The 14,788-nt window shown below is 32.8% G+C and overlaps 1 protein-coding gene across 7 annotated transcripts in view; it reads left to right on the forward strand.

Annotated features, from left to right (window-relative positions):
- Pyd (polychaetoid) overlaps positions 1 to 14,788 on the forward strand; it is a 70,614-nt gene that overhangs the window by 20,572 nt on the left and 35,254 nt on the right. The gene's annotated exons all lie outside the window — the stretch shown is intronic.

Here is a 14,788-nt window from a genome sequence, read left to right on the forward strand (position 1 = left end):
AAAAATATAAACAGAAAAACAAACAAAGATGTTTCTCTCAACACGAATTTTATTCTTCTTGTAATGGGCACGTTGAAGGTCAGCAAAACACTGAGTTCAATGGACGAATTAATTTTTGATTATTTCAGGTTTAAAAAATACTTGCATTTGTAAGTAAGGACCCAAAACGAGAAGACCAAAAATATCTTACAATTATTTTGTTGTTGTTTTGTATCCGCATTCATTGCGTTTAAATTTACCTTCACCAAATTATTTCTTAAGGTTGGGACGTTATTATTAGCCCAAGTTACAGACAAAAAACTAATTAAACTTGGTTTATTTTGACTCATATTTGTAGTTGTGCGTATGGTGGTAGTGTTTCCGATTATGTATATCGTTACTCTTCCCCTCTCTTTCTCAAATTTTGAGTTTTACACTAAAATCACCATAAACAAATTTTTCATTTTTAACTTCAGTCCTGAACAGAAAGGAAATAACGTTGTTTGCATATGATTAAAAAGACGAACAGACATAATTACACTACGTCCCCTATATAATAATATCTGCGGCTTACTCGGGTCTGGGAACTGCTAATTTAAGATCCCCATATTGAATCTGTGACAATTATCTGATGTGTATCCAACAGTGTCAAAACAAACAACCGGATGTTATCATTACCTACTGCATGTTGTTAAATTTCTTTTCCAGATGATAAATTTTAACTTGTAGGGTGCGGTGTTTTATCAGTGCTTTTTTTTTAGTGTGAAAACTATTTACCATACCTCTGAAACTTTGTATACACACTGGGGACTCGCTAGACGAGATATAACATTTTTTAGATTTTCTGTATGAAAAAATGATATTAATATAGAGCAACTTTTTTCATATTTTAGACCGCGGAGACTAGTTCAATCAACTAAAAAATATGGCTGAGAAATATCGTAAAAAAGCACCTTCGTATATTTTCTTTTGGTTATTTTTGTGTCATTATCATCATAGAATCTTTTGAAAATTCTCACATTGACAAAGCATCACTTTTTACAGACAATTTATTTCAATAATAAGGTATTTATTAAAATCAAAATATCCCACAAATGATTACAAAATAATTTTAACACGAGTATTAATGGAAAATTAATGATATAATGCTTGGCAGAGTTTTTAATAAAAACTAAGAACTATTATTGAAAAAAACAGGTATGAATTCGACACAATTTGAGCAGTTAGTTCAGGATTTTGACGCTAGGAGCGCCACCGAAAGTTAATTATTACGGAAGCGACTTTCCAGGTATATAAAACCCTTTTTGCCTGCCCTACCATAAAGTAAGTGTTAGCCTTCTCGGCTGATTTTTCTAATTTATGGCAAGGAACTCGGTTTTATAACAAGCCGCCAGAATCGGCAGTGGGAATCTATTGTTAAGGAAGTTAACTTTTACACAATGGTGTACTATCATAAAACCGAATTAGAACTCCCGAAATTATATATTTTTTCATTTGCTGAGAGATTATTTTTAAAATATATTTATGATAAAAATGTGCAAGTTTTGATAATTAAAATGTACTCCTGATAAAATGTAGTAGAATAAATATATAGAAAAAAATTCTATTTATTAAAAAAAAAACCTCTCGCAAAGGGAGGTTTCTTTTTCTTCTTGAATCAATTATTTCGGACAATAAGGCCCCAAAGTAAAATCTGTCAAGTTTATCAACCATCTTTTTACGTATTTCTTCTTCTTTACAATTTTTTTCAATACTCATTCCTTTGGGTGTGTACACATCAAAATAAACTGCATTTATCCCTGGACTTGAAAGTAGTAATCAATTTTCAACCTGGCAACGTAAAAAATTTGGTAATTTTTTTTCTTACCCCTTCTTCGGGAGACCAATTTTGCGATTTTGAAGGGCATTTAATTTCGACTAATGCAGTCCTATTTTCTAGAACCGTGTCTGAACTAGCAGCCAAGTAAGGAAATTGTTTTGAAATAAACAACCCACACCGTTTAGTTTTTATATTTATGTTCAATAATTGTACGAAATGTCTTCCATAGGTTTCGATCATTTATACTCACAATAATACTCATGGTCACTTATTATATCATCAAAATTCAAAACGCTAACACCATTTCATTCTGCATGTTACCTATCGTATCAAATCCTTCTTATTTAAATAACAAGAAAACGGCATTAATAATACATATAGGTGAATAAATTAATAGGCGGACTTGATAAGCCCTGTTTTCCCTACAGTGTCCAAATTGTGTTTGAGTATAATAATAATTATCTCCAGCATTAAAATTAATATTTAAGATTATACTTAGTTCAGTGGTATTATTATAATACATACATAATAATATATTTATTATTTATGTTCATGTTTATTCCAAGTGTGGATAGTCCAAAAACTGCACCTTTTGCAGAGAGGATGTGGAAAGAAATATTGTATTGAATAATGAAAGAAAATTTGAATTTTCGACCTATATTGTAAAAGAGAACAAAGACAAATACAACAACTAGACATTGTGTACAAGATTTTCTTTGTTGCTTGGACGACCATTTTTTTTCACTCCCACAATTGATGTTTGAAAAACTTAAAACAAAAATGATTTTATTTATCTTCTACATGTAAAATTTGTGAGAATAGATACCCATATTATCATATTGTTAAAATTAAACCGATGCCTTAGTGTTAAGTAGTTTTTAATAGCTTTGTGATTATAATTAGTTCATTTTGTCTGGAGCAGCGAACTAACATATATATACTGCCTTTTTGACAAATTATGTAGAAAGTATATAAATGTTGTCAATATTAGGTACAAAAAAATGTTTATCTGATGTAAATGCTCATACATTCAGTACAAAATTTTTGTTATTGAGCGGAATTAATCCAGTAAAAATACATTATTAAATCTTTTTTCTCCAGCGTCAAATTCATATTCTACAGGAATATGAAAAAGTAGTCTTGGATTTCCTGTCTACATCTACAATCATGTATAACAAAAGCCACAACCCAGAGGTAAACTTGTTGGGAAATTCAATTATATTTGATATAAGATATTGAAAATGTTGGTATCAAAACTCTGAAGATTCTCTACAGTCATTTAACCAGAGTGAACTTGAAAAAACATTATCGAAAGCCTTGACAATGGAATAAGGTCAATAAGACTCACAATAGACTGCGTTATCGTCATGAAGGGTACCCAGAATTCTATTATTTCTGACGCTTGTCATTTAAAAATTTCCGTACTTCAGGAGGATTTGATTTAATTTTAGTCTACATTCTAAATATAGTTTTATAAGATTGCGAAATCTTAGACTTATTAGTTACTTTACTAAAATTGTCAGAAGAATAGTCACCAATTCGTACCCAGGAAAACAAAATTTGTTTGTTAAAGTTATGTTTTCTGATTGTTCGTAGGAAATGAATGCACATTGTAAGATTTAGAAATATTTATAAAGATACTTAATGCAGGGTGATATCTTTCTGCACCAAAAAGTGACAGTGTGGATGAATAACAGTATTGGTTGGAATTAAAACCATTAGTTTACTGTCAACAGTTTTTGTCATTGTATTGAGTGATATGAACAATAAGATATAAATTGTCCCACATACTAAGCAAGCTTTATTTGTGCAGGTAGCACCACTGTTAGAAATATTTGGTACATTAAAAATCACCAGTTATGTAAATAAACTGCTCATTTATGGAGAGTTTTTCCACACCAGAAAATCAAAAGTGTCCAAAATATAATGAGTTCATACTTGTGATTTATCATTCCATTCATATTTTTTGGATTTGTTTATACAGGGTGAGTCAAAAAAATTAATCAATGCCTGAATTTATTTTATTGATTTAATCAGGAACTGCAAAACCGAATGTTTTTAAATGTGAAATGAGATGTTTTAAAGTATGGTAAATTTTTGATCAAAATGTATTTGCTCATCGCCCCTAAAAAGTTGATGACGTCACCTTCAAATTTTGGTGAATAAATCCTATCTTAAATGAACAAAATATGACGAGTCTGTACTTGTGATTTATTATTCCATTCATATTTTTTAGATGAAAAATGACTGAATGAGTCAATTTATTTTATTGATTAAATCAGGAATGGCTCACTCCATTTTCCCAGAAGATTTTGGGAATACAATATTGTTATTTTTATTACACTGCACCAATCCAAGTTGATATACGTGTTCTTGTAAAAATGTCGATGACGTCATCACAAAGTTGTGTAAAGAAAAAAACTCAACTCGAAAATTTTGGTTCTGTTTCATTATCCTTTAGGCGCAAGGGAAACAATTTTCGACATTTTTTTTTATCTTGCGGTGCAAAATTCAAAATTGTGCAACAAGATTTTACAATACATATAATAGAGAAATTGCAAAACCTATTCATCTGAAATTTGAGTAGTCAGCATTTATCAAAATTTGCTAACGTCATATCAAAATTTGTAGATCTCGCTCAAAATTTATAGTGCGACATCTTTCGTCATCTGTATTTTAGCAATGCATTTTAGCATATTCCCTAAAATTACTTCTAAAATAGGTGTGAATGAAACAATTGGTGAAGTACTTTCTAGACACCTCATACCAATCCATTTCTTTGACCAGTTTGAATTCTGACGAACTTCTATATTTTCTGAAAACATGTTTTTGTTGGTACATACTCCTAAATTAAAAAAAAGTTTCTTTCAAAAACATTAATCCAGCATTTTTGGGATTACGAGATTTGCAAAGAATTTTAGTGGATTGCGTCGGATCACATATCAAGAAGAAACTCTTCAAGAGAATGAGAGTCTTGTTAATCCTGTTTGCAAATGGGTATTAAAAAGTAGGTTTCGGAAATGCTAATTAGACTTCATTTGTGTATTTTGATGTACATTGGTTTTTCTCTCGAACGATAATTTCTTTGTGGACTTAATGCCGTTAATTGGTAAATGAATTACCTTTTCTGTCTAGTTTTCCTCAGATATTTCGTGATGGCGTTAGATAAAAGAAATACGCGAAAAGTAGTGACACCGCAATTTTTGTATTCCACATTGACAAACCCATTTGATTTCTCTATTCTGCTTGCTTAGTTTAACACGGTTAACAAAACACACGGTACACTTAGAACGTGAAAAACCCATTGACACCACTTTATTTTACGTGTCTAATAAAATGTGTAAACTGGTCAGCGTGCACTTGACAACATCTAATCCAATCCAACCTGTTCAAATAGTCGAAGCTGGTTTGAGTGTAGATAACAAGAACGAAAGCTACCGATTGGATGTTTATTTTATGCAGTGAACTGAAATCACTTTCACTAAGTGATAAACGATTAATAAAACAAACCCACTTAGTAGGAATGCATAGAGATGGATAAATAACAACTATAAGAAAACTATATGTAAATAATATTTGTTGAACTTTGAAAAGTTTTAAACTTTCACTAATTATTATTATTTCCCGAGATAGTGAAATTTTTATATGTACTTTAGATTATGGTATGGGTGGTAAAACAAAATTTTGTATAGTAAATGTTTAAATTTTATAAAATAACATTACTTCTGTACTTGTGATTTATGAATCTGCCTTGATTTTAAGCTTCGACGGCCAGATTTTTTTGTCCTACTATAAGACATATATTTTGGCAAAAGATGGTATTTAGTCCTGTAGGGAGATTTCACATTACGGCATGGACTTAAAATACACATAACATCGAAAAGGTTCTTAAAAAATATATGTTTTTTTCAACCGCGTTAATGTGTAAGGTTTAATTCTAACACATTCTAATGAAAATGAGAGTTAGTTAACTTTCTGTAACCACGGTTTTGATAATTGTAATTAGGTATAAGATTTTAACATAGATACCATTAATATGCATGTTCAAAACAGACTAATTCTTCATATCGGACGTTTCATGACCTCTAGAGTACGAAAAAATAGGTTTTCTCTTTCCGTCTGTTTGACTGTCTGTGTGTCTGCCGTCTGCCCGGATTTCTATTAGATACAATCTCCGAAACTACCGGACCGATTGTTGTCAAATTTTGTGCGTATTTAAGAATATCATGTAAAACGCTAATAAAAATTTATCTGATCATCCCCACCAACAACGTGATGACGTCTCCTCAATATTTTGTACAATAAACATAGCTTAAATTTCATAAGATAGTATACTCCCATACTTGTGATTTGTGAATCCAACCTGCTTTTGTTTATTATTATCATCATAATTGTTAGTGTTTATTCAAACAACATTCATCCAGCAGTATCTCCAATTTTGTTCAAGCAATGAGTTGGATCTAATTAATAAACAAAACTAAATTATGATTATTAATGAATGCAGAAAAAATATGTACCGTGTCATTTGCTCATCGGTGAATTGACACATGGCGCTCAAGTCTAAACAATTCGCTCGAATAGAGACAAGTCGCAGCGAACCATGGGTGAAGATACCATTTTAAAGGAAACTTGGATATCGTGATCAAAACATCTGAATGTTGTAGTTGAAGTGGAGTATCAAACATTTATGAATGTAGAACAAAAATTTGGAACTTTCTTCGCCTCTGAAGAACATTCGAACAAATACAGAACGATCAAAAATTTATAAAAAAAATTGTAGTGAGACATACTCATTTGTTTGTAGTTTAATAATGTATCTATATTTTTTTAGAATTGTCTATGCAGGTTGTTTAAAAAAATTAATGAGTGAAGCAGTTTATTGTTTTGCTTAAATAAACATTATTTGTGTTACGAGTGTTCTGAACCGATTTTTGTAAGAATAAAGTTGTTGTTATGTCATTGGTTTTTATCGTACATTATTGTGCAACAGGATAAGGAACCTCGTATTGGCTAAAAAGGTAAAAGGGCTCATCTGACGACCGAGAATTACGAGTTCGAATTCCGCTTGGTGCTAAAATTTTTTTTCTTTTATAGGAGTTTTCTACATTACAGACATGATTTACTTAATTTGTTCCCATAACAAGGTTAGGTATTTTAATATTAACCTTAAATTGTTGTTCTACTTAGTTCAAAACTTTGCTGCAAAAATATGCAGCAGATAACCCACTTGTCAGTGACAAGCTATATTATCAACCGATATCGATATTCATAAGAAAGTCTTTAGGCTTTTGCGGGCTTAGACGGTTAATATTTTGGTACCACTGGTATTTTGGAAAACTAGTGGTGCTACAAAAAAAAGTTTACCTCATTTTCCTCCGGACACTATTTCGGAAATTACTAAATCGTTTATTTGAAATTTTTAATATTGTGGCGTAAATGGCTTCCAAAATTTGGCAAATCTTCTTTAGAAATTTAATGAAATCATCTCAAAATTTATTATATCATTCACTTTTTTTTGGCCCTATTTGTTGTTTTTGTAAATACGTCACAAATTCTTGTCTTTTTTAAACGGAAATGTAGAAAAATAGATTTACATCCAATAATCATTTTTCTAAATGATTATTGAAAATAAAAGCGCATGAACAACGAATTACCATTCTTATTGGTTAAACAACATGCCTCTTGAGACCGGATATCGATTCAGTAGGACAGTAGCACAGGTTATTTTCACGTGATAGCTGCAAATGTTCGGCGATTGTATTTAGTATAGTAATCTTTATTTAGAAATTGGATTCAAATAGAAGAACCAATTAATTCATGAAAATCTAATTGCCATAAAGGCGATTAACTCCTAAGTAGATTTTGTCAATAAGTTTGTGACGGTACAAGTTCATGTAAAACCCACGCAACAAAGGCAGTAATAAAATATAATGTCGCATTTATGATGAGAAGATTTGTGACGGTGTGGGCATGGAAAAACGTACTTGAATATACAATACACATTTGAATGAAACTGAATCAGAAGATTTGATATACCTAACTATATCATTTTAGCATTTTACTGAACAAACCCCCAAAACTTAGAATTAACTTTAAACCCAAACTTTATTTGCGACTAGGTAGTATAAAGTGAATAAAATATTTGTTAAATGTTAAAAATAATGTGTGGGTTTTTTCTGGTATTAGTAATTTTTTTGTTTGTTATAATAACTAAAACACGATATTAATATATGCGGGACACAAAAGATTGTTTAAAAATGAAGCTCTGACTGAGCAGTGTGATTATTAATAAGACTCTGGTAGTAAGAGGTGCTTCAGAGTAAAAAAATGCATTTTTCAGTTTTTCAAAAGGAACTTCGGAAAATTGTTTTTACATTTTTAAATTGGAATTTTCCTTGGAAGTCTCTTAGTCAGGGTATGAAAAACTGTTAATTTTAACATGTAAAACCTGTAAACTTTTGTTTTTTGTTCATTCTTAAAAATTCGAGATCTTTACTAAGAATTACAGGTATTTTGCCATTGACCATAAGCGATGGAGCACTGAAAAATCTCTTTTGAGATATAGCGGATGGTTTATTATTCGCCTCTGCAAGACTTCTTTATGCCGTCGGAATGTAATGCACCTACCTAGTCAATTAATCAGCGCATAACTACTTAATGTTCCGCCTCTTTGTTCAGATAAAAAGAGTCAGAAGCAGAGTTCATGTAATCCCAAGAATCCGACCCCAGCATCGAGGGTACACTCTTACCCTTGACAGCGTCGACCTTGAAGGTTATTCCACCTGCTTGTCAACAAAGAAAAGAATGCTCAGACTGGAGGTCTGCAATCCCTACGCAAACTCAACAATGTGACAATAAATCCAATCTCACGCAGGTGTCGTTTATCGCACGATAACGAGCTGCAACGTTGCGACCAGAAGATATACTTTACCCTTCGAAAGTCGGAGATTTGAACGGTAACAGAAGCAACAAACACATTACGAAGTAGGTTATGCGGTTCATTATGAAGATTTTTTCCTAGGTGTTTAATAGAGGCACGCCACGTTCACTTTGAAATTTTGTCAGAGTTAATTTATTTAGTTCACTGGGTGTGTCTAATATTGTTATAAGATTGCAGAATTGCGTGGAATGTGGTATATGCAACGGCAAAGATGGGACGCCCGATGAAATTACTGCGTCTGTAATTCTGTATAAACTGGTGCAGGTCTTTTTTGTTAGAATGGAGAACTTGTATTGTCGCTAACCTTGAAGACTAGGTATTTGTTGATAATTGTCACTTCCACCTGTGTAGTTTATGCAAATAGTTGTGGGATTGATTCATCTCGAAATTGATGATTGATTGTAGAGGAATTGTTGCAAAATATGAGAAAAATGGGTGTATGCGGGTTATTGGGTTTCAGTGTTAGCGAAGAACTGAATTCGCAATTTCAGTGTCGCGACATTTTCGGACAGGTCGCATGTGGCAAGAAGTCTCATCATTGGAATAATAATTACCTGAACTGAACAAACTCGTTTGAAATGAAAAGAAATTGTAGTTGCTACTAAAAATATCAACACACACAATGTGAATGAATCTGTGTGTAGTAAAGCTTTCAAGTTGTAGAGACATTTATAAAACAAAAACTCATTAATGACACTCCTGACTAGATTTACGTGGTGTTGTAGAAAATACTGATTCAAGCTTTTCTCATTTGTAATATTAGTCTTGTTATTTTTACAGAATTATTTCAAATAAGAATATGTTTGTTTCTTGGCATAGATAAATTAGCTAATCCAGACATGTTTAAACTTGTTTGCAGCTACCTGCCTTCAGTTCTGAGCGATACCTGCGATGAACTTCGTTGTATGGATGGATGTGTTGTGTGTTAACGTACTCTAATAAATACTCAGGGCTTAGACATACGTATTTATTAAAGCTTTTACGGTACTTAATTTGATTTGTATAATGAATTTAGCAGTCAGAATAAAAAGGTCTGTATTTATAAGGTACCGGCAACAGAAAAAGCAAGGTAGTGCTGTACGAGCAATATATGTATTTTTTTCTAATAGTCACAACATTGCAGCTAAAGGGTTGTAGGTGAATTTTTACAATTGTAGATTTATTAGAGGTGTGTACAATAATGTATTCATAATTTTAATTGCATGTACGCGGGTTATTGTAAAAAAAGTGAAATCTGTGAAAGCCAATTTTAGTGTTACTCTTAGAACCTACGAACGTTTTTTTTTAATGTGGCAAGATATTTACACTAATTTAATGGTTTATACAGAATAACGATTAAAACTTGTGTATTTGTCCCATCTAGAAAACTAACAACGTCGCAAAAATTTATTAAAAAATGTTAAATATATGTTTCGAGATGCTACGTTCTTGGCGATTTAGCAACATTTTTTACAACTGCTTACTTATTCAAGATGTTAGAAAGAAATCATGAAGGAGTCAATTCATTTTATTGATTCAAGTCGAAAGTGGTTTATATATCATCATTAAAAATTTAATGTTATTACCAAAAAAACAGAAGTTTCTGAAATGTTTAGACCAAATTTTGTATAAACGTGTTACATCAATTAAATTAAAATTACGATTTCTTCAGAAATAATTAACTTGCATTTATTTCATGAACATATTAAACCAAATTTATTGAAAAAAGATTCCTGCAGACTGTAATGCTAAATTTTGCACTTCACTTTAATGTCACTAAGTATTGGTATGATTTTTTGAAAAACTAGCTATAAAAGCAATTAGTTTCTTCCAATTTCCAACAGTATATTTTTTTTTGTTTATAATTTGTATACTTTTTTGTCTATCAGAGTTATATCTTTACAAAGAGATATACAATTACCATTAACAATTAGTTGATTACGCTATCACTAGTCCTGTAAATAACACAGTTTCAAATTTGTTGCGAAATATCTGGTGTGTGAAATAAAATTTAAATTAGAACTTTTTTGTCACGTTTCACGAGCAACACACATGAAACAGTTTTGCACGTTTAGTGGCTTAATACAGTTACCACACATTTTTTATGCTAATTTCATTAGCTGGAAAATGCGAGAAAATACTGATATACCTTCGAACTTCACGACCTGGAGTTGTATATCTTATCCAAACATTTGTTTACATGTACTGGTTTTTAATTTCAAATTGTAGGTGCTACTAAAAAAAACTTGAAACATGCATAGTCATTAGTGCAACGACGTGTAAAAGCTTGGTCAAGCCCTCTTTTCCGGGATGTAGCTGCCGCAGAACATAACAATTACCCATTAGAATGAATAATAAGTATCCTTTCCAGACACCCAACTAATTATTAAGTGCCAAGAAAGTAAATTTTGAATGGCATTCTTTATTTTTACATGTACAATGTATCTTGCCATCATGCTGTTGACGGCCGTTCGCTGGCTTTAAAAAATGGGCGGTCTTTTCATTACATACCGTACGTGAAAAAATGTTTACTTATATAAATTTGCATTTCCATACAGGGTAACTGTGGTGCGAACAACATCCAACAAATTTCGACCTTCACCAATGTTTTTTGCTTGAAGGGTAAAAGAAAATTTTAATATATTTTGAAAACATGCGCTTTTCAGACACACATTTCGTAATAGTTTCCTAACACACAGTTGAAATGAATGACGACTATAATACGAGTATGTTTATGTTTACTATAAATTGCTCTGACACTGTAGAATAAAACGGGTTAGCACCAAGCAAACAGATCAGAGTAGTGTACATTTTTTAGGAGATGTGTAGATCAATAATAATCAATAGTCAGAGCCAGGGAAGGTTTGTGGGGGTGGGACGAGGTCATACAATAACAGCAGGCCATCAATCCAGAAACTCGAACGTTGTTTCATTTTGTGATCAATCTCATCAGTGCATGCCATTACTTGATCTTGATACCCGTAGTGATAGAAGTCTTGTCTGAACTCCGCTTATTTCGTGGTCAATGATGGGTCATAAATAATAATACCACTAACAATAACAATGCTAATTACTGCTTACCGATTGTTAAAAGTTGAGGTCATCAAATACAAGTGTTTCTTGGGTAACAATGTCTTAATAAAATACGCATGTAGATATGTACATGCATAAATTTTCATTAAAACATAGCAACTCATTGGCTATTATGTGCTGTGTCATAAAGTCTTCAAACTAATAAATATTTACATTTGTTACTACTGCATTTTCGTCAGTTTTCAGTTCGAAAAGAATTTTTTTTACAATTTAACGAAGTCTTACTGTTACTGATATATATGCAGCTATTTTGTGCCACATCAAGGTTATATCTACGTAGATGCTAATCAATATTCTTTGTTAATGTATAAGCGAGGGAAGTATTGTAATCGAGTCCGTTGGCCGAATGTCTAATTTTACGTTTTCTCGACCTTTCATGATTCCTAGAGTAAGAAGAAATAGGTCTCCCGTTTCCGTCTGTACCCGGATTTTTTAAATGATGGAATCTCTTGTGTAGTTTTTGTAACATTTTTAATCCCCGACGTAAAATGAGGGGTGTTATAATAACTTCGACCCCTTTGTCTCTCTCTGTGTGTGTCTGTGGTACCGTGACTCCCAAAGGGATGAACCAATTTCAATACGTTCAACTAACTGTTTCATCCAATCCCACAGACAATCACGCGTATTGAGATCGGGCGAACGCGGAGGCCAAGCTATTGGGCCGTTTCTACGTTACCTACTGGTTAGGAAGATGGTTATTTAACTATTTAGTTATTGACCTAGCAAAATGTGGTGGTACTCCATCATGCAAGTACCACATGCGGACTAGTTCACCTAGAGGCACATCCACATCTAGCTCCTCTTCCAACACAATGTTTAAAAACTCGAAATACTATGCCGCTATACCGGCTCACACATTTATGGGAAATCGTCGTTGAAATCGTTCTGCTTGACGAGCGTGTGGATTTTCATCGGACCAAATGTGAGTGTTGTGGCTGTTGAAAACAGCGTGGCGAGAGAATCCTGCTTTATCCGTATTCGTAAACAGAATGTAATTTAAAAAGTTAGGACGTTCACGATATTGCTGTAACAACCACTGACAGTAAATTACACGATGTGGAAAATCAGCGGGCTCCAAAGCTTGCACTTTTTGAACCTGGTATGGATGTAGGCCTTGTTCTTTTAATATACGATGCACTACAAACTGAAATCCAACTGCAAGTCGGCGAGTACTGATGGCGAGCTCTTCTTCGATGCGTTTCAAAATTTGTTCTTCAGCTTGCGGTATTCTTTAGATACTATGATCTCGGAGATGCTGCATCACTGATGTAAATGTTCGCGCACACGGAATCGTGCGACTTGGAAATCGCTCGATCCACCATTAGTTTCGCAAAAAAAAATCTTAGAATTACGTCTAGGTCGCCAACGCAACTTCACTTTATACAGTTGTTCCCAAGAACGCACAAGTAAGATGGATTTTGTCATGGTAAACCAAAAGCATCAATTCTTCCAAACAAACGCAAGCGTGTTGTAATTACAACTGAAAAAAAAACAAGTTGTTAAACGTCTAGGGAAAGGTGAGAGTATAAAAAACATTGCAAGAATGTGTGATGGGTGTTGGTACGGTTAGTGTTTGGGTTCAGAACCGCAAAAAATTGAAAAATATGGTGTAGGTGTTCCAACTGCTGAACCTAATACCATGAAAATGGCATTTGTATTTTGTGGATGTGTTAAATTGAAGAAGTATTATTTCTCGAAATTTTCGAGTAGCGTCGTGTTAGAAAAGTGTAGAATAAGTTCTAGTACGTTGTAGGCTGGCAATCGTAAACCGATGACGAGGCAAAACACGATTCAAACACCATTATAGTCTTATCCTGTAGTAAGAACATGTTTATTCTCAGTTAATACATTTTTCAATATCGCATTTTTTAATCATATACAGGTTCAGTCACGATGTAGAATTTTTAAAGTAGACACTGACGCGTTCTTAGATTATCTTGCAATCTGTGCAGTGACTAAAGCTTCAAAATTTTGCCAATTTAAGTATAAGTGCGAATCCACTTTGTCATTAAGTTTTGTCTGCGACTTTATTATTTCTTTTAAAAAGTGTGCCAAATTAAGTGTGTGCGAAATTGGAAATAGAAACTGCCAAAAAAAGTTGCAGCCTAACGACAACAGCAATACAGAATTTTTATAATAGCAACAAAAAACCCGGAAAGTAAGGCGGACATACTATATTTCCAGTTCGAAAATTGACTAAATCCCATAAAAGATCCAGTCACATTAATTTAGTTGGGCCAGTTTTATTAGTCTTTTTGAAATATGGACACCATTGTCAAAAACAAGCGTACCACAGTTTGAATCTCTACGTATACCAATTGTCCCTATCTGCCTTTTAACCATCTCCATCATAGATCACTTTCGAGTAAGTTCATTTAAATTTAAGTGATTTTACGCGTACGCTGTGTAAATTACAGAGGTATTTGCCCCCAAGGATGTAAAAGGCAATAAGTTTATGCATCAATAAATTTAACAAATGTACATTCACTAAGGGAAATGAGCAATAGTTTCTTTTAAATACCCACATCCTGAAAAATAAGTAAAAACACATTTACACTGGTAATGAATAAGTATCATTAACACCACCAGTAAAAGCAAATCCAATTAAAATATTAAAAACTGAACTGTCAAGGTGAATTTCACCGGAACCCTATGTCAAACTATGTTGCCAAGTTTCTTGAGCATTTAGCTCCACTTTACCTTATTAACATTGTCAATTGAGCTTTCTCTGGAAGATTGAGAGAATAAAAAGAATATCTTCTGTAATTAACAGCTACTCGAATTTAATTGCAAAAATTAGTCCAGTCTTTTCCCCCCTGACCAATCCAGTCCCAGTCTAGCCACACAAACGGTAAACTGGTCCCAATTATCCGACCACTTTCACTGTGTCCACGAAAAAGTCATCATCACATCAAGTTTTTCGATCTGGTTGTCGGGTGGGTCATCACTGACCTTGGTCTTGTGTCTGCTTGTTTTAT

Source organism: Zophobas morio, unplaced genomic scaffold, assembly GCF_036711695.1.
Source record: "Zophobas morio isolate AGI-343-1 ecotype UQ-CSIRO unplaced genomic scaffold, CSIRO_AGI_Zmor_V1 ptg000006l, whole genome shotgun sequence".
Classification (NCBI taxonomy): domain Eukaryota; kingdom Metazoa; phylum Arthropoda; class Insecta; order Coleoptera; family Tenebrionidae; genus Zophobas; species Zophobas morio.